Source organism: Typopeltis vanoorti, chromosome 7 (genome assembly GCF_054136105.1).
Source record: "Typopeltis vanoorti isolate ZY-2024b chromosome 7, IOZ_Tvanoo_1.0, whole genome shotgun sequence".
Lineage (NCBI taxonomy): Eukaryota > Metazoa > Arthropoda > Arachnida > Uropygi > Thelyphonidae > Typopeltis > Typopeltis vanoorti.
The window spans coordinates 68089994-68111530 of record NC_143555.1 but is presented as its reverse complement, the minus strand read 5'-3'; positions in this window follow the sequence as shown (position 1 = coordinate 68111530).

Here is a 21537-nt window from a genome sequence, read left to right as displayed (position 1 = left end):
TATATTTACTGTATTAAATAGTCTTAATTTATCTTTACAAGGCAAGGAAATTTCTATATTTCATGTCCAAGATAAAGTGAACGCCACGTTGGCAAAAATGAAGTTATGGCAAAAGCGGGTTGGTAACGGAGAATTTGACGCGTTTCCATCGCTTCATAAATTGCTCACAAGTTCAAATGAACAAATTGATGATGATGTAAAAATTACTATCATGCAGCATTTAAAAAGCTTACAAATGAATCTAGAAAAATATTTCCCTGAATTGGACATTAATATTGAGTGGATAAGATACCCTTTCAATAAAAACAAATTTATGCCAAAGGGTCTATCGTCAATAGAAGAAGAACAACTTTTAGAACTAGCTTTTGCTGGTTTCCTAAAAAATAAATACAGCGAGAATACGTTATCATCATGTTGTGTACAAATACAGAATGAATTTCCTGAATTAACAGATAAAGCTCTAATGTTCATTTTTCTATTTCAAAGTTCATATCTGTGCGAAGTTCGGCCCTTGTAGATATTAAGACGAAGAAGAGGAATCGCATTATAGATGTCGAACCGCATCTCAGATTGAAATTAACAACTATAGAGCCAAATTTTGCTGAAATTTTATCTCACCATAAGCAATTTCACTCCTCTCATTGATGATAAATTATTTCAAGTAAGTAAAACTTTATCGTATCTTTATAAAGTTTGTTCTATTAAAAATAAATCATATTTTTTGTTTACATGAACATATAAATTCAAATAAAATATATATTTAATTTTTTTAATATTTTAAATTAATTTATCAATTTTAATGAATTTATTCGTTTTAATTAATTTATTTTTGATTAATTAATTAGGGGTACTTGGTAATAATGAAAATTTAAGAAGGGGTACGCGGATATCTGAAGTTTGAGAAACACTGAACTAAACCTTTTAAGACATACTTTTCATGATTGGGTGGACGTCAATATTATGAATGAGAAAGCCAGCAACAAGAAAATACTGGGATAAAAGGCGCATACATTCTCCTCATCTCTATCAAGGAAATAATACTTATAGAGAAAAATCAGCACAAATTATTCAGGGTTTGAAAGAGTAGGTGCATGTGAAATGGGATTAGCACAATCCACAAAGACGTGATAAGAAGAAAAGAAGCAACAAATAAAACTTGAGTTAGGCAGCTTTATGGAGATAACTGGTTCCTGTGTGAGAACTGTTCGGTAGTCTAAATTATGCCAAAGTAACTAGGGTTATCAGACCAGCGAGAAATCTATAAATTACTTGTGTTGTTAAGTTAGTTTGTCTGTTTTTCGGCTGCAGAAATGAAACCCGTTTCGGGGAAGAAATGTCGAATCATTAGAGCATAGTGTGTATGTGCGATGGTTGGAGCGGTAGGATCTCTCCACTTCCGAGAGGCAGCAAGATTATGTTGTACAGAATAATTAAGTCTTCCGAATGACTTCCCACAGCTGAACATACAAAGATTGTTAGAGGTATATTATAATTAGCTAAGAAATAGATTTCAAGAATTATTGCATACAAGGCCTTAACATCATTACAATCGATTAAGTTATCCTTTCACAGCACTACAGGGGTCATAAGCGGTCGGTTTCATAGTTTCTAGGTGCATTAATCGAACAGCAGTCCCTAGAACTGCAGAGCAATCGCAATGCTAGCTTTTGACATTCCCTGCAAGAACATTAACTGTCTGAGCAATTATGTAGATTGCGGTTTTAATAAGAATGCCAAGTTCGTTGCGTTCTTGGCTTACGGAGTTACTAATTCCATCTGGAAAACTCTGATGGGAATCGGCTATGAGTTATTGCTAAAGGTCAACCAAGGTTATTTAAGATTATTATGTGTGCAGTTGTAGCGAGTCAATTTTGTAGCTACCTGCATACCAGGAATACGAGAAAAGTAATTGAATAAGAACGAGCGAGTGCTGCTCTATAGGTGCTGTGCATTAAACAGAGCCACTAAGGAAACGAAACGTTTTACGGACAAAGACACTAATTGATATTAATGAGGCAGGCTAATACGACTGTCTTGTCAAGGGAGGACGCCTTTATTTTTCCAGAAATTATTGTAGCTCTAAAAGTTTATCTTAGAGAAAAGAAACCGTAAAAGTGGTAGATTAAGAGTCATGATGTTACCGTTTGCTGTTTTGCCGAACAGTTCGTCCTTGATATGGTACCGATTCCCCCCCCCCTCTCTCTCTCTTTCTCTCTCTCTCTCTCTCTCTCTCTCTCTCTCTCTCTCTCTCTCTCTCTCTCTCACACACACACACACACACACACACTGTTTCAGAAATCCGCTCATCCACTCGCTACTGGCGAGTTATCAACACCCAGTGGCGAGTGCATTTACAGCCTCGTTCTAATTGTGTCGTATGAAAATTATGCGAAGAAAATAAGACATATTGTCTTATTTTCTTCGCATAATTTACGATCATCTCTTTTCTCTTTCACTATCAAGTTATTTGATCACGTTATTGATATTGCATCGTGATATCAATAACATTGATAGCGTTGACCATTGTCTTTTATTTTCATAAACTTTATTATTATTTGCCTTTTCCATTGAATTATTTTTATGGATAATTTATATAGATTCACCTTTTATTATGGATAATAAAGGAAAGGAAATGCAAATTTCTCCACGTTTTAGTTTTGTGAAGTACAAAACTGAAGGCGAAGGTAACGGACCACAAAATATTAAGGAACCGGAGAGAAGATTACTGTTGTGCCATCAACTAAAAATAATCACGACGTGCTTTCAAGACAAATGGCTCGATGAATTCAAGTGGTTGTACTACTAAGATGAAGTTGCATTCTGTAGTGTATAAAAATATCTCCGGACTTATTACAGTAACTCTAGATTAATACAAGTTTTTCTAGGGCCTTTTTAAAGTGGAGACATTTAGATTTCATGAGACATTAAATTTTCACAAAAAATGCTGAGATGTAGACTTGGCCCAGAAACCGCCTAGGAAATATATCTCTTGCTGCTTTTCCAAAGAATGATGGATTCTAAAATGTTTGAAAATCCGAAGTGATATAATAGGTTGTACTTTTCAGTACAACCTATTATAAAGCTAAATTCAATAAACCATGTACTGACTTCAACAGTAACAAAATGACATAAAATGTAAAGAATATGTGTCAGTTACTGCTGATGGAGTTAAACAAAAATTAATTAAGAAAATCAAAGTCGCCATTCGTAAGTCTTCTTCCAGATGCTTCATGTACTTCCAATGAGGAGAATGTTTTCCATTATACGAGAGATACACATAGATAAAAATCGGAATAAGAATTTGTGTACATAATTCATCTCCAAAACGCATCCGCAGTATACTTTGATAGATGAGAAAGTGAAATGAAATTCTCCATATACACTAATGGCCAAAATTGTGGAAACCTTTTGGAAAAGGTGTATTTTTGAGGTTTGATGGCTCATAACATCACTTTGTTTTTGGTGTAATACCATAAACGTATATATCAATTGAACGATAATTTAATCATGAGTGTAATGCAACAACTTTTTTTCAATTATCTGTATTCTATGAATTCAGATAATTGAAAGTTATAGCCAAATAACCAGAAAAAAGAAGCACAACTTGCTTAGGTTGATATGAAGTAGCTTTCCTTCATTTGAATGTAGCCAATGAGCATGAGTGTTTAGAGAGCCAATCAGGTGTCATCCTTTTTTGGCAATGAGCCAATAAGGTCACAGTATGATTCAGCTATCGATGTCATGTATTGGAGCTGAGAGGAGGACATCTGTCAGTGTGTTATGTGATTGCTATCAAGTTGTTTGGTTTTTTTTTTTTTGTTCTTTCATTTATTGAGCTTGTAAAACGTAATACAATTGAAGAAATGGCGCAAAGAGTTGACTGGGCACCCAGAAAGCAATGTAAAATAGTACTATTAAGTAAACAAGGCTACAGTTATGAAGAAATTAGAAGAAAAATTGGTGGAAACTTAACCAAAGGTGGCATTTCTAAGTTTTTGAAGAGGTATAAGGAGACTCAGTCACTACAAAACCAGACTGGTAAAAGCAGGAAAAGGTGCACAACAGCAAGTGATGATAGAAGAATTGAGAGACTGTGCCTACGTGACAGAAGAAAATCATCTGGGGGTGTATACAAGATGAAATGGCGCAACACAGTGTGAAGTTGAGTGCAAGGACTGTTCGGCGCAGACTGCAGGAATTTGGTCTAAATGCTAGAATTCCACGAAAAAAGCAATTTTTATCTCTCAAACAAAGGTTGAAAAGATTAAATTGGGCTAAAACCCATGTTAACTGGACAGCGGAACAATGGGGACAGTGCTATTTGGAGTGATGAGACCAAAATCTCCCTGTTTGGTAGTGATGGCATAACATACGTAAGGAGAAGAATCGGAGAAGATTTGCATCCTGATTGCATTACACCTGCCGTGAAACACCCACTTAGTGTTATGATCTGGGGTTGTATGACATCAAAAGGTGTGGGCAGAATTTGCGTGATTAATGGGAATATAAATGCCCAAAAATACATACTATATACTGTATCAGCTCCATGTCATGTTGCTGCTGTGTGCAAAAAGTGGTTTCAAGATAATCATATTCCACTGCTTGAATGGCCTGGGAATAGCCCAGACCTTAATCTAATCGAAAAAATCTACGGAGCAGACTAAAGAACCTTGTTAGTCAAAAGCAACCACCAATAAAACCCAATTAATAGAAGCAATAATTCAATCTTGGTTTCACATTATAACAACTGCAGAACTAAAAAACTTGGTTCACTCCATGGGAAGGCATTGTAAGGCCGTAATTAACACTCACTTAGTGTTATGATCTGGGGTTGTATGACATCAAAAGGTGTGGGCAGAATTTGCGTGATTAATGGGAATATAAATGCCCAAAAATACATACTATATACTGTATCAGCTCCATACATACAGACAGAAAGAGAGAGAGAATGACATCTATAACGGTTATTATCGGAAGTTTATAATTATCCCTTCTGTTATGGGTAACTTGTTTTAATTTTAATTCGCGTAGCTGGTGGAAAGCTTGTATTGTTCATAAAAATGAAAAACTTTTTACAGGGCAGTCTTTGGAGAATTTAGTTGCTCAATACTGAGTTAATAGCCACATTACGATATTTACGTCTCTGTATTGGTTCCATTTGTATAGTTATACTACAAACCCAGCTGGTGCCGATTGCAATAGTGTGATAAATCGGTGTACACGAAATATGGATAAATGTCTACAGTGAAGTTCACATATACCGATAGACTATACATTTTACAGTTTATAACTATGACTATAAATCGCTTTCAACTTTGATATCCAATAATTCGAGTGCGCTTGTTTTCCTCACGCTTGCATAATTTGTTTATGCCTGTTTATACTTCCACAAAGTAGCACACAACAGTGCAGTCTGTTTATATTCTGTGGTAATACCTTTCCACACATCTTGAAACTTTTTTGCACTTCCAGATGACATAGCGTGAGTTTCTAGTAGTCTCTTTTTTTTATATTTTTAAATCTAAAACAGTATTCTAATCTCGTGACAGCATCTGTTAATTCATATCTATAACTTTATAATCAGAAGAAACTATTTATTGTCCATAAAAGACAATACAGTTAAGCGATGCACAAATTATGATTCAGTAAACATATCGCATGCAATTTGTACAAACGTCGCGAAAGAGAGAGAGATAGAGATGAAAACAGTCAGCCTTTCAAATCACAATGTATTGAGCTTTAGTAATATTTAAAGAGTGCCTATCTAGCTTTGTGATAATATTAGTCTTAGAAAATATGTTTATAGGTTCGGTTCTCGTCGCTGACTAGAGGAAGATTCCCGAGTTAGTCGATCGTTCAAAGAACACACCCTATATTCATATTTTCTAGTGACGATTAGGAGCATGAAGTGGTGGTAGTCGTTTGTCGCGCTTATTCTTATCACTTTGTTTAGCTCGCTAGTGGAGACCAGCTGCTTACCAGTTTCCACAGGTTTGGGCTAATTGTCTGCCGACTACTCCCCTGGAAAATAAAATGCGTTAGAGGATTAATGCTTCATCATAATACACTCACGAGATAAAACATAATGACTACTAAGCTTGTTGCTGGTCAAACGGTATTCTGGTATGGGAATTGTTCTTATGGACATCACTAGGTCTTCTCATCTCACTACTTCATAATGGAATATAAACAGTATAAAACACAGAAAAGACCTTTCTCCATGGTAAATAATTTTTAATTGTTTAAGTGAATTTAAGTCTCAAACAATGACACAACTAAAAAAGTAACGATTTGCAAATCGTATAATTTGCATTTTACGTTCTGAGTGGTTCAATATGACGGAGATTGACTGTGTGTGTGTGTGTGTGTGTGTGTGTGTTTAATGCTTATAGTTTAAAATCTTTTACTTTCTAAACTGACGTATTTTATTTTTAATAATGAACTTTTATTAATAAAAGTTATTATCACAACAAATAGAGAGACACACTTCTGTAATGATGTGCTTCGTTTACAACATTCCCCATCTTCTGTCGAATGCCGCGATTTTGGTCGAATCGCTGTGTTTAATATTAATATTATTATTATTATTACTGTTGTTGTTATGAGCTTGCGTCAATTTATTCAATGTTAATCGAATTGCCATCTTTCACCGATAAGCTCCTCTTTGAAATTAAGACACATCAGTAAATATAAATTATAGACTAGTTGTGTATTCATGAGTCGTGTTTTCGCTAGTGTAATCTTGCCATCTATTTAACTGCGTAATATGATGAATATTTTTAACAAGAAGGAGATACATTTGCAAATTAATGTCACTGTTCTTTTTCATTCCACAGTTTTTCAGAAATGATAGATGTTGGTAGCCTGTCACGCGAAAAATACTCATTGTGCCATCTCTGCTTCCTGTAAGGCATAATCGGATTAAGAAAAAGGAATCGCTTTCTGTTAGCATTAACGAAGCTTCCGCTCCTAGCCACAACAATTCATTGATATTAATGAGTCGAATGTAACTCTGCTGTGAGCCCACTTGGTTGATCTATTGCGGAGCGGGGATTCCTAATTTGCTGGCAGCAAAAATTTCATAATTTTTGCTGTCAAGAAATTAGGTAAGAATGCCACAGTTCTTAAACACAACACACGAATTGTGCTTTGATTACAAGACGATTGGTAACACTGCTTAAAACGAGCCACTGAAGGAACCGTCGAAATCGGTTGATTTACCGCTTTTTTTTTCGTCAGCTTGATATGAAATTTAAAACTTTAATTTATAATGAAAATTCAAACAAAATCAATAGACTTTCAAAATTTGATTTTGTTTTAAAATAAAATTGTCATTTAAATAGAAAGTAAGTTAAATTTGAAATCATATATTAAATTTCCTTCTGTTACAGTTTCTATGATTTAGTAGGCGGCGAACAATATTAATAATAGTCTTGTGACTATTATTAATATTGTAGAAGCTTATAGAAACCGTAATCATGTGACACAAAAATAATTACTGCTGACTTCAGTGGTATTTTTCTGTGTGTATAACTCAGACATTTATTTATTTATTCAACAGACTGTTGAATAAATAAATAAATGTCTGAGTCTGTCACCCACTCATCTTTCCTTGTTCTCGAAGAATCAACAAGAATGCCTGGTGTAAGTTTCCAGCTGAGCTCTTGTTGGCTAAACAAAGCACTTTCTTCTTCTTCTCCTTTATCATCAGTGTTAAGAGTTTGGGGATGGGAACATCAACAGTCTCCTTCAAAGGGTTTCTAGTGTCTTTTGTGCGCACACGACAGCAGGATACGATTGATGATTTTATGCTACCACATTCTCACTCTTCCCCCCCCCCCCCCAAAAAAAAAAACACGAGAGAGAAAGAGAGAGAATGAAAGTCGATACGAAAATGGCTGACTTCCGCAAGCTTTCACGATCCTCTCGGCTGTTATGATGCATATTTTGTTAACGGGAAGCTCTCTGTGGATAGAGAAGGAACTCGGGATTCTAACGCTAGCGTTTTGGATGCAAGAGACTAAAATTTTCATTGACAGTTTGTGTTGCTGGGAATTTTTTTTTTGTAACTACTTCTGAACTAGTCATATCTTAGTCTTACGAGAAAAAAATGGCTAAACTTTTTCCACTCGTATACTGAGGCTGGCTCGAAACATTTTGTGGCACATCTAGTATTCCTGCCTTTCCCAGAAAATTGTTTGAACATATCACATACTTATCATAAAATATAAGAGGGAAAAGAGTCCATAACATCACAAAACTTTTGGAAAGTGGCTCATCATCACTAACATATTATGATTCAGTAAACATATCGCATGCAATTTGTACAAACGTCGCGAAAGAGAGAGATGAAAACAGTCAGCCTTTCAAATCACAATGTATTGAACTTTAGTTTATAAACCGATATATGTCTAAAACCGATATATACTAATATATACTTTCCCCGTTTAACTAGGTTAAACAACTGTTTGTTTAATGTTTTCATAATGTTATTCCAGGAACGTTTTTTCCATTTCTCTGGTTATTGTTCATTGGGATTTTTACAAACCGTCCTCTTTTAGGAATGCATAATATTCTCATAAACTAAGGCAAGTTTTTTTCACAGTTTTTTCTGTACTGTGTCGTGAACCGGACAAAAGTTAGATAAATATAAGCCTTGCTCTGATGTTTATGGTTTTATGTCGCTTCAGGTATTATCCATTAATACCTGAAGCGACACAGTTTACAGAAAAATTTACTTGCTTCTACCATACTTGCTTCTACTGTAATTCAAAAGATTTTTACTTACCTTTATCTGTAAATTGCAATAAAATTTTCGATTAAACATCTGAAAGGTAAAAATTTAATTTTTATTATTAGCAATTTTACATCAGTAATTTTAATTAAATCAGAGAGCGTATTGCTGACAGTACAATTGGGACTTAATAACGAAAATTCATATTGTAAACGTGTTAGAGTGAATACTGGACCACTAATGTAGACAAACGTAAAATAAATAACAGTTCCTCTGAATCCAATTCAAGTAACTTCATTACTCTGACACTTCTTTTAAGTGTATGCTAAGTAGTAAAAGTTGTTTCGCAAAGTTCACCGTTTAGAAAGAATAGTAATTTGATTCGTTGCGGGAATTATTGTTCGATATTAATTGGATAGCGCAGAATAAATAAATGCAAGGATTCGATCGAAAACAAAGTATCGATAAAAAGATATCATAATTTGTTAAACTTGACTGATGCGTTATAGGACACTATTTCATTTTAACACAGAATAATGACTAAAATCTACCACAGACCTAAAATATTGAAAATTACTTACGTTTTGAATATCCTGCTATGCATACTGCATAAGACGCTATTATCTTCATCCACTTTCTGGACATATATAAATATTTAACGCGTTAAACTTATCACACGAACTACATACACTGCTTGGAAAGAAGTCAACGGACACCGTAGTGTGAGGAACAAACAGCAATGGCGCCCACCTTAGTAAGATGTAGGACCTCCTTTCGGCATGGCTGCAGCAATCTCACAGGGCATACTTTCCACAAGTACATGATAGCGACCAATGGGAATTTTGGACCATTCTTCCCGTAGGCATGTAATTAGGTCCCGGACTGTTGTGAATCGGACGCCCCTTGATCTAAACCGACACTCCAGTTCATCCCACAGATGTTCAGTAGGGTTGAGATCAGAGCTCTGTGGAGGCCACCAGTCAAGTGTAGCGACGTTCATGTCCACAAACCGCAAAGTTACAGCAGCAGCCTTATGACACAATCTTGCTGAAAGAGACAATGGTCAATTTCGTAGAAAGGCCACAAAGCAGGATGCATTGCATTGTCCAGAATGTTCAGGTACCTCTCGGAGTTCAATGTTCGTGGCACCACAAACAGAAGTCACAGGCCAAACCAGGTAAAAGAGGACTATACCATCGCTACGAATTTCATAGTTGGGGGTTATTCACTCTGATAAGAGACGTTCACCGGGCATCCCCCACACTCACACGCGTTTATATTCTATTCTATCAAATCTCTCAAAAATCCTTGAACTCGCAATGAAAAAAAGATTTCATTTTTTAAATTCAGTAAACTTCTTCAGTAAAAATCAGTACGGATTCCTTGACGTAACACTGAACAAGCTTACCTAAAATTTTCTGAACTCATATATAAGAACATTAACAGCAGTAACAAAACAGCAGCTATTTTCAGCGACGTACAGAAGGCATTCGACTCTGTCAATCATTCTATACTATTAAAAAACTGCATACCGTCGAATTAGAAGGAAGTGTCACCTGTGGTTTCAAGCTTATTTAGAAAGCAGATGGCAAGCAGCACCTTTAGCGAATACCAGCTCATCAAACCTGGAGTTCCTCAAGGCTCAGTTCTAGGATATTTTATTTCTGATCTATATAAACGACGTCGGTTTGATGTAATTGAAAGGGAACCTAATCAGTTTTGCTGATGATGCGATCTACTATTTAAATATCATAACACTTCCTGCGACCCCAGAAGTGACTGCAGGTTGCGAAATCACCAGTCTAGGTATACACGCGGATCATAATCTAAAATGGAAACCCATATCCAAGCAGTTACAAAAAAACTGCGGTACACAATGTACAGATTGCATTGACATTAAACGTCAATAAACCTCTTAAATTTTACAGACTATATTACGCACTCGTATATTCAAGAATTCAGTATGAAATTTGCATTTTTTTTAGGGGGGGGACATAACAAAAATATCCTTGGCAAATTACACAGTCTATACAACAGAATATTAAACAAAATCTTCAGTCCTAACTTACTGAAGTTAACAACGCTAACCTCATCCTTCTGAATGTCTGGCAGATATACTTTTACAGCATACTTATCTTCTTACATCGAAATAAACATTGGATTAGCCTCAATGATCAGCACCGTATCCTCAGGCAGGATGGTCTATTTTTCAAGGTACCTCAGGCAAGAAAAAGTATCCTGCAGCGCCATTTCACATTCCTGTCGACAAGAATCTTTAACTCTTTTTAAAGGAGAGCTCAGAAATGAAAAAGCGAAAGCAACTTGAGAGGATTAAGACTAGTTATTGGACTCGTACTTCTACTCTCATTCAGTATGCATGTGCATAATGTAATGATATGAATAATAAAAAGTTTGTGACTTAAAAAATAAATAAATAATACAGCTTTCTATACTCCCACGTCCCACTCTACGCGCGGTTTGCACCACTGAACACGACACTGTATGTTGGTTAGGGTATGATTTTTTTTTTTTTTATGTTGGGCCCATATACAGGAGGTTGGCTGGTCAACGTATAGTACGTTAGTACGGTAAAGATTGGGCTTAGCCAGAATATTGTAATCCTGTCTTAGAAACCTATGTTGCAAGCCTCGGTTCTGAATGTTTTTGTGCTGATTCGTGTTCCAGTCGATGCCCGGAACTTCGCATTCACCGTGTCGGCAGACGAATGACGGTTTTTACATAATATCCCTCGTATCATCCCTGCGGTCACGTTCAGTGAGTGTGGCGAGTCGTCCACTGCGGTTAGTACTTGCGGTTGACTCCCTGCACTTCCATCTCAGGTATGGTATCACTGATTATTGACCTGGGATGGCCTAATTTGTCAACAATTTGCCGGACAGATAGGCCTGTAACATGGCATCCTATCACAATGCCTCTTTCAAACTCCCTTCAGCTGCCTTCTCGCAGCCATTTCATCCGGACACAGTTGCGCTGACTTGGGAGCATCATATACTTCCAGTTTATACCGGCTACAAACACGCGACTCGTTACATAGCACGATGCACCTTGCCTATGGTGTGTCCGTTGACATCTTTCCTAGCAGTGTACTGTATAATCTCAACATTTCCAGTTTTGATAGTATCCTATGGCACTAAACTTTATTCGATAACATACCACTATAACATTTATTCAAACTCTGTAAATACCAAATTATTTTCACCGAAGACAGAAAACTAGACAAAAACTGAAATTTTATCCTCCTCTGATGTACATTTCCGGGAACAATTGTTGTCTACCGTTACTTTTGAGAGGCAGATGCTGGATTATGCCTCCGAAGTATACATCTAGGAATGCTTGTAAAATTCCCATCATCCAGCAAAAGAAAACGAAAATAAACAGACCGACCATATCACCAAAAACAAAAAATATTGAAGTGGTAGCTCACCACTTCTCTAAAGCAGTGGTTCTCAAACTTTTTGAAGTCGGGGCGCATTTAAAATCCCACAAATAATTGTAGGCGCACTATATACAAATTTCTGAGAAATATGTTATAATAATTAAGTCAAATATTACAGAAAAAAAATAATGCGATAAAAAAAAATAAAATGAAACATACCTTAAGTTTATTCATTCTTGTGTTTATGAGAAACATGAGCCTGATGTGTCCTAGCGATTGCTTCAATGTTTGGGCCTTTCAAATATATTTTCACTTAATTGTGGTGAGGGTAGAAAATCCTAATTCACATAAATATGATGTTGAAAATCGTAGTAAAATGTTCAAAGCTTTTTTAGATATTGACACATATTTTCTTTTATAGAAATCCAAAAGGCTTCAAGAGACAATTCCTTATTTTTAATCATCAATCTACGATCAGTGGATATAGCTGCCAGTTCTTCTTCTGTTAATGTTAAACCAAAATCACTTGAAGTTTCCATAAATGGGTTTCTAATTCAATCGTATTGTTCAGTGTTAAGTGATGGAAAATAAGAACTCAATTTTTCTTCTAAACTTGTTAAATGTTCAACTATTATTGGAAGTGTTTCATTTATGCAAGTGTTACTTACCAATGGAAACATTTCCAAATTACCTTCAACAGCTTTTCTTTTCCAAATCTGTAGTTTTCTCTGAAACGCTTTCATTTTGTCAGTGGATGTGAGAATATTTTCTTCTTTCCCTTGCATGCTGGTATTCAAAATATTGAGCTGCTAAAATATATCGGCCAAATACTGTAACCTGGCAATCCAAAGTTCGCACCGAGGGAGGTTACAAAAATGTAATTGTTTCATCTCTTCAAAAAACGCAAGACTTTCTTGTTGTAGCTCGTGTACACGGGTAAGTACCCCCCCCCCCCCCCCTTGACAGCCACCTCACCTCAGTGTGTAAAAGCAGCCGTCTGTGTTGTGAATCCATATCGATACAAAGCTTTTCGAATAAACGCGATTTGACAGCTCTTGTTTTAATAAAGTTTACCATCTGAACAACTTGATCTAAAACTTCTCTTAACTTTTCTCCCAATGTTTTTGCCATCAAGGCTTCCCTATGAAAAAAGCAGTGAGTTACGATAACATTCTCATTTTTTTTTACAAAAGATGCAAGGCCCTTAACAGGCCTCCATCTGTACAAATGCCTACACACGACTTCCATGTTAACTGCCATTTATCAAGATAGCTATTCAAAATGTTAAAAACGTCCTCACCTTTTGTTGACACACTTAATTCTGTGCAAAAAAGAAACTGATTTACTATTTGATCTTCATTAATAAAACGGACGAATGCTAAAAGTTGCGCCTTGTTGGTAATGTCTGTTGATTCATCAACTTGCAATGCAAAATTTGAATACTGAAGTTTATTACTGCATACATTTTTCTCGATATCAGAAGTCATTTCTATAATACGCCTGTGAACTGTATCGTAGGACAGAGGAATCTTGCTTATTTTCATTGCTGCTTCATTTCCTAGCATTGTCATGACCATTTTTTGGCATGTAGGCAAAATAAGTGACTCACCTAAAGTATGATCTTTCATATTTTTTGCTATCAGTTCTGAGACTTGATAAGAAGCGATTTGAGCTTTATCAGAAACAGTCATTATACTTTTAAAAGAATTTGCCGTTTTTGTTTGCTGTTCAGACAATCTCTTGAAAAAACACAGATTTATCTTGTAAATTAGAGTGTATAGTTTTAAAATGTTTACTCAATTTACTAGGAAGCAATGATTCATTTGCCATTTTACATTCACATACTAAAAATAGCGGCAAAGGATGATCTTCACTTCCGGTCCAAGTGAAACCAAAGCGTAAATAACTTTCATTATATTTGCGAGTAGGCCGCGATTTTGCTTTCTTACTTGTACTTAACTTTTCCTCACTTCCAGAATCTGATTCTTCAATATCACGCTTCTTTTTGAGAAATCTATCCATTTTATTTGGGTGTATTTATCTGAAAATAAGTAATATGCACATAACATTCATTTCCAACACTTTTAAAATAAGTAATATACACAACAAGAATAAACCATATTCTTGTTCTCTTTGCAAGAAAAACCGCTGTTAATTAACATAATCATGTGTTAACAAAAAAGAGCGGTATATCCGTAATGAAAAGGTATAATAGAGTAACTATATTTATTTTTATATCTGGACACATATTTCTCTGGAATAACACAGGGCGCACCCGGAAATCTTCTAGGGCGCACCCTTTGAGAACTACTGCTTTAAAGCATATCCAGAAATTAAATGGCAATGTTAAAATCATTGCCATTTAACTGACTTCAAATTAGCTCTTTGGGAAAATCAGATCTCGGAAAGAAAAATCATATACCACACATTTCTCCTGTCACTTATTGGAACATTAGAGGATATGTCGTACAACTCTATATTCAGAAGCTGAAGAAATGACTGCATATTTTCATTATAATTACTCCTCAGCGGTACTTAGCATTCTGTTAGTTATGACCGCTTCTTAGGATGACAATACTCTTCTCTGAAATGTGCGTCAAATCCCTTTGTAACATGGACTGACAAAGTCAATAGATGGTAGAATTTTCGTTCCACTGCATGAAATCACAGCCCTAGTTTTTGAAAGTCTAAAAGAGGTTTGACTTTCCATTTTAGTCTCCATTTACAATTATTTAATCCTTAGCCTACCCCCATGCTGCTACTTTTTTTAACCCGAATCTCACTTATGAAAGGTTGTAAACCTGTAGAATAAAGTACTGTAGGTGGACTGAAGGTTAGTGATTAGTTAATCTGATTCCCTTACTGTAGTAGAAACTATGCATAAAACTAGAGTCTGAATGAGGAACTTCTTGATATGAAATGAAAGATGATAATGTATATAATATCGCTTCGTAGAAATTATTGATGGATTACTCGGTCACCTTGCCATTATCTTATTGAACATTTGTTCATAGACATAACTGCATTTTGGAAGGTCGTAATTAATTTCTTCATCATAAATGCCAAGTTATAAAGCCAAAAGCGATTGAAACGGTAAGAATAAATATGAAAATATTTTCCTGATATTTTTAAAGGCTATATATTTTAGATCTTCTATATATCTTTCCACAGTTAATAATGACAGTTCGCAATTTTAAGTTATATATTGTGCAACTTGGTTCGAATTCCGTCTAGGATGCGAAGAACCTTTATGTAGATTTTTCAACTGAAAGTGAGTTAGCCTTCATTACGGAGTCGAAAGGGTTTCTTCCTTCTCTGAAACTTCAAAATATGCAAACTGCCCAGAAGAATGCATTCAAGGAACAGAGATAATACATTTATAAGCTTATTTTCTTCAATCGTATCCCCCAAAACAAAAAACATCACTGTAAAATTTACAGAATGAATCAGAAAGTTTTTATCTTTTTTTTCCTTTTTCCAAATAGAATTGGAACAGCTTGATGCATTCAGCAGTTATAGCATAACATTCAGATTGTTCTCAATAAATCTATAAAAAATAACATTTGGCAACAAAATGATTTTTTGTCACATCACTATTTCCTGAAAATGGTAATTGGGCAATTGTTGTCTGCAATAAGAATAACAGTGAAGAGGTTTTCGATAAGAGATTTTAATGTGCTAATTATGCGAGTGCACACACACACATAGTTGCAGTATAAATACTATAGGGGTAGTTGAAGAGAAAAAATAAATGTGTTTATGTATTTTTTTGAACAGGAGGTTCTGTTCTTTGGGGGGGGGGTGCGGAGGGCTGTTTCAAAAATCAACGGTGGATTGAATGAAAGATGAGAATGAGATCTTGATTTGGTTAAGTTTGAAGGCTTAATTGCGTAGAGATGTTGACCAGCAGCTGCTCATTTTTCACGTTCTTAGAGGACGGAGGAAGAATGATGACGGCGTTCAGTGACGCAGCCCCCATGAAAATATCTGTAGAAACAACGAAATAAGGCAGATGCAGAATGTCTATGAGAAAGTGATTAGAGTGAATGAGAGGAGTCACCTGCTAAGCGGACCACCTTATTCTAGATAGCATCACACATTTTAGGGAGGTTTTTCACGCTATCCTGAACATGAGAGGCTATGGGTGGGATGGGGTTGGTTTGTTCCAGGAATTATTAGAAGTGTTAGTCAACTTTGAAGAGAAATCCGTGTTTTGATATCGCTGTGAACTAGGTTATCCTCATCCTACTGGAGAATGCCAAGGAGATCAGTGGTTAAATATTGATTTTGGAAGACTTGAAGCTCGGAACGTTTTATCATCACACGGTGTACCAATGAAGAAGAGGAATGGAGTGTACAAATGTACAAAACTATATGAGGTTAATGAGAGAACGTTATTAATGTATAAGAGAAAGAGGATGGGCGAAAATACAACTTTCCTGCATTGATGAGGAAATCCGAATTCAATCCGAAGAGCGGAATCTATCTACCATGACATTTAGCAAATGGTCAGAGAGAGAGAGAGAGAGAGAGAGAGAGAGAGAGAGAGGGGAACTACGACCCAGCTGAAAAGGATGGAAACAGACCATAATATGAGTTTGGTGAACAGGCAAATTTTCGTGCAAGACCGAATCAAATGCTCAGAAATGTCAAGAGCTGCCACACAAGTTTTCATGGCTTGTGTATAAAGATGAGTAAGATTGTCGAATAAGATGATCACGAATTAATTCGTGGGCCTTCAGATAGTAAAGAAATTGGCCGTTGATGATCTTCTCCACGGTTTTCGAGATGATTGAGCCGAAGCTGACCTTTACCTCCCAGTTTTGGGATGTGCTGAATATGGGCTTGTTTCCAAAAAAGCTAGTTACCTTGCTTTTGATAGCAAGACTACTTCCTACTTCCAAAAAATCTAGTTGTCTTGCTATCAAAAGTATGTTTAATTAATTTGGCTGACTTTATTTATTTATTTATTCTTTTAATGATATTAAATAACATGCATTTTGTTTAATGAGAAGATAAGTTTGGTTTTTTTATGCAAAATGCATAATAATTAGATAATTGTATCGAGTTTTGATGCTAGTATGCTCTTTTTTCGGAATACTTTTATTAATATTGCCGAACATATGCATGCTGAATTTTAGCTTGTTCGCATTGTATACGATAACTATTTTTGTTGCTTTACACCAACCGATATGACACATACAAGGGAATGCATTTAAAAGAATTCTATTCTTTCATATTTAAATCGATTACCAGATTTAAACCAGTTGTCAAAGTGCTTTAAATGAATAATCGTAGCATCTTGTTTTCCTTTTTTTTTTTTTTTTTTTTGCTTAATAATTCCTAGTGACTGTGAACAATTTAAATATTTCTGTCTCTTTATTTCGACGTGTGGTATGGGTGAAAAGTTCGTTTGAAACAGCGCATCTGTTTTTAACATATGTTATTTATTATCGTCAGCTTCTCAAAAAGGCAACCTTAACATTTGAAAATTCAAGTGTCGAACATTGCCACTCGCAGGAGATGAAAATAACAACAGTCTTATTCACAGGAGAGTTGAAGGACCCGGTTCTGCTTGAAGGGTTATTAAATTAAAGTGTAGATCCGTCTGATCTTGACAACCATTCAGAACGAAAGTGAATAAATCATGGAACATAATGTCCAGATGGCGCTACTGCAAGTACCATCGCATAGGGGAACATAGAAGCTTCTGGCGTTACATCGTAATTTATGGAAGCAACTAAGAACACAGCATCTTTATTTACCCAAAGACTTATAAAGTAAACGCTGGAAGCAAACACCTAAGAAATGCTTAAGAAACTAAGTATAGTTTGGAAAGTTTGCGGTTTATTGATTTTTAAGGCAAAATGGAAGGCAATGACTACACTGCGATTTATAAAATATTAAAAAAAATAAAATAACCCGACTCGCTTCGCTGAACGTGTTCCTCTCCTATTGACATTTTTCTCTTCTGTTTTATTAATTCTGTCTACTTATGTTCCTTCTTCTTTTCAAATGCATGCGATGATAATAGTTAAGCGCACATTTTACTGAAGTGTGCATTATTTTGTGTCTGAGAACTTGGTTGTATTAGCAGATATTTCATTAGAAATATGAATAAATGGTTCATGCTTAACCATACCTGAAGAAATCTGACCGATTTTGTTTGAGGCGATTTTAAAACAAGAAAAAATAATTGATATTAATTATTTTTCCGATTTATTACCATGAATTATCATTTATTTTTCCTATGTTATTGTTCCCTCTTTAATTAAAAAAATCTAAGAATATCTCTCATTTCGTACTGAACATTGATTGAAGCAAGGGGGTCTCGAACTATAGGTTTCCACTTGCAGCGGGGAGATTGTAAGATTAAGACTAGAGAAAGTTCAGTATTTTTTATTTATTTTTTTATTTTATTGATGCATTATTTATCACATAGAATTATGATTATATATATATATATATACATTTTTTTTCCTTTGTAGGATCGTGCAGTGTTATTGAAGAGAACATAAATATACGATAGTTTTTGTTTGTTGGGGAGTAATATAATTATGATATGATGTGCCACAATAATAGGTTCTTCTGGAGTATATCTCATATCTGAAACACGAGATGAAAATAACATCGTATTCTCTCATAGCTCTCATAACTCGTATCTATTCTTGGGTCTCTGCTGTTTAACTTGTTTGTAAATTATATATCATGTAGACTGATTGGGGATCTTCAGTTGTTTGCTGATGATTCAAAGTTGGGGAGAATTATAAGTAGCACTGCTGATGTTAATTCCCTTCGGGAAGATTTGAATAGACTTTTGACTTGGATAAAGAGTGGAGTTGTAGTTTTAATATTAATAAGTGGAAGGTGTTGCATTTTTGGAGTGTAGAAATATAAGGCTCTGTACTATATTGACAGTATTGTACTGCAGGAAGTGGATGAGATTCGAGATTTAGGAGTGATGATCGACAGTAGATTGAAGTTTAGAGGGTATATTGCAAGTGTTGCAAGGACTGCACATTGCGCTGTCGCTATGATAAGAAGTCCTCTAACACGTAGGGATAAGGAAGTGGTTGTGCCACTGAATAAAGCACTGGTCAAACCACACATTGACTATTGTGCTCAGATTTGGTCACCTGGTTTTCAGTGTGACGTGGAAACATTGGAGAGAATCCAAAGACGAGTGACTTAGACAATATCGGAACTTTGGAATTCTGTCTATGCAGAGTAGTTGAAGAAATGTGGATTGCTGAGTTTGGGGGATAGGAGGAAGAGAGGTGATATGATAGAGATGTTTACGTTAGTGAGAGGATTTTATCAGATTAATCCAGAGGGGGGATTATAAAAAGAGTAGAAGGCGAGAGGGGAAAACTAGAGGCTATCCATAGAAGTTATGTGGTGAAGGGGGGGGGGGGGTGAGGAGTAGATTTTTTACATGGAGAATTGTAATTGAATGGAACTCATTACCAGAATGTGTTGTTAATGGAAGGAGTGTTAAGCATTTTAAGATTCGGTTATAAATATGTTGTCAATCGAATGAACCTCTCACGATGAGTCTGCCGACTCCATGGAGGGTGTAACAATAATAATATCCTTTCACGCTCTTTTTCAAAGCGGTGGTTTGGCTAATTAATGCCTTTTGACGTAGTCTAAGCCACTTTCGTATTATTTCATATGTAAGTTACGGCGTTAAGAATAAAAACAAAAGCATGTCGCTTTTTTTTCTTGCCCATTTTGTTGCATATTAGAACTCTAATGCATTTTGGCAGGTCTATTTTCTTAATAAAACATACATAATCAAAAAAAAAAAATAACAGAAAAACATGCCTGTTGTTGTATTTACATTACTGCTAGTGTGACGGAATATCAACTACAAACCATGAAATATTTTACAAAACATGTTTAAAGGAAAAAAACATTACTTTTTGCAAGATTTCTTCCTTGAAAGAATAGCTGACTTGAAATTTCTTATTTCCATTGATATATTTTAAAGATTTGAATTCATTATTTCTCGACTGAACCCTAAACTGATTTATACTTTCTAATGGCTTTATGATTATTTGAGAGATAGAACAATATAATTTGTATAATAATTACGAGTTAGTAAAATGAATTTTAGCTTAAAAGATCAGTAATTATCATCATAACATTAATTACGGGTGTAGACCATATTGGTCTCTGTTCCGGTCTCATTATCCATCCAATATCCTTTTATGAGGTCTACCCTGCATTCTCTTTCCAATTGGGTTATATTTTAGTATTTGTTTAGGATGTCGGGTATTGGCCATTCGGTTTACATGTTCAATCCATTTTTGTTTATAATTGTTTAGTTTTTCTTCTATTGATTTTATTTTTAGTTCTTTTAAAATGTCTTCGTTCCTTTTTGATCTAATAATGTGTTTTTGCAGTTCTTGTCATAAATTTAATTTCACTTGTTTTTATTCTTTGTTTATATTGTTTGTTTATTGCCCAAATTTCACTGCCATATAATAATTTGGGTACTGCTAAAGTATTGTATATTTTCAAGCGTGTTTCTTTTTGTATTATATTTGGGTTGAGCGTTCTATTTATCAGGCCTATAATATGTAAAATTTTTTAAGTTTTTAATTTTATCTCTTTTTCCTTCATATGATATTTCACATCCAAGATAACTGAAAGTATTTATCTGTTATATTAGTTTAATATAACAGATAATATTATTTATATTATTAATAACTATTTTGCTTCTAACTGGAGTTTGTCCACAAAATGCCATTGTTTTAGTTTTATCTATGGAAATTTTCATTCCTAACTGTTCTACTATAATGTTTAAATTATATGTTGCTCTTTGTGAATTGTCTTCCTTATCTGATATTATTACCTGATCATCTGCAAATAATAGCGTATTTATTTTGTTATTCCGGGAAATTTCTATACATTGGTTGTTTAAGATATTCCACTCTATTAATATTTCATTAATGTAAAAATTGAAAAGTGTTGGAGACAGAGGGCATCCCTATCTTACTCCTTGGTTTATAGATTGTTTTTCAGACAACTTTTCATTTATTTTTCTTTATTTCATTATTTTTATATATATTCAATACTGCATGTAGTAAAATATTAGGTATATTTAATCTTTGCAATATATCAAACAGTATATATCTTTTTTACTTTGTCAAATGCTTTTTCGTAATCTGTAAACAAAAGATGAGTTTCCAAATTAAATTCTCTTCTTTTTTCTATAAGTAGTTTTAAACAGAAAGCTTGCATCCTTTTCTAAATCCAATTTGACATTCTAATAATATTTTTTCACTGTATATTTTTACTTTTTCATTAAGTATTCTGCTATATATTTTGTAGCATGTATTCAATAAACTAATACCTCTGTAGTTAGCAAGTTTTGTTTTATCCCCATTTTTTTTAAATA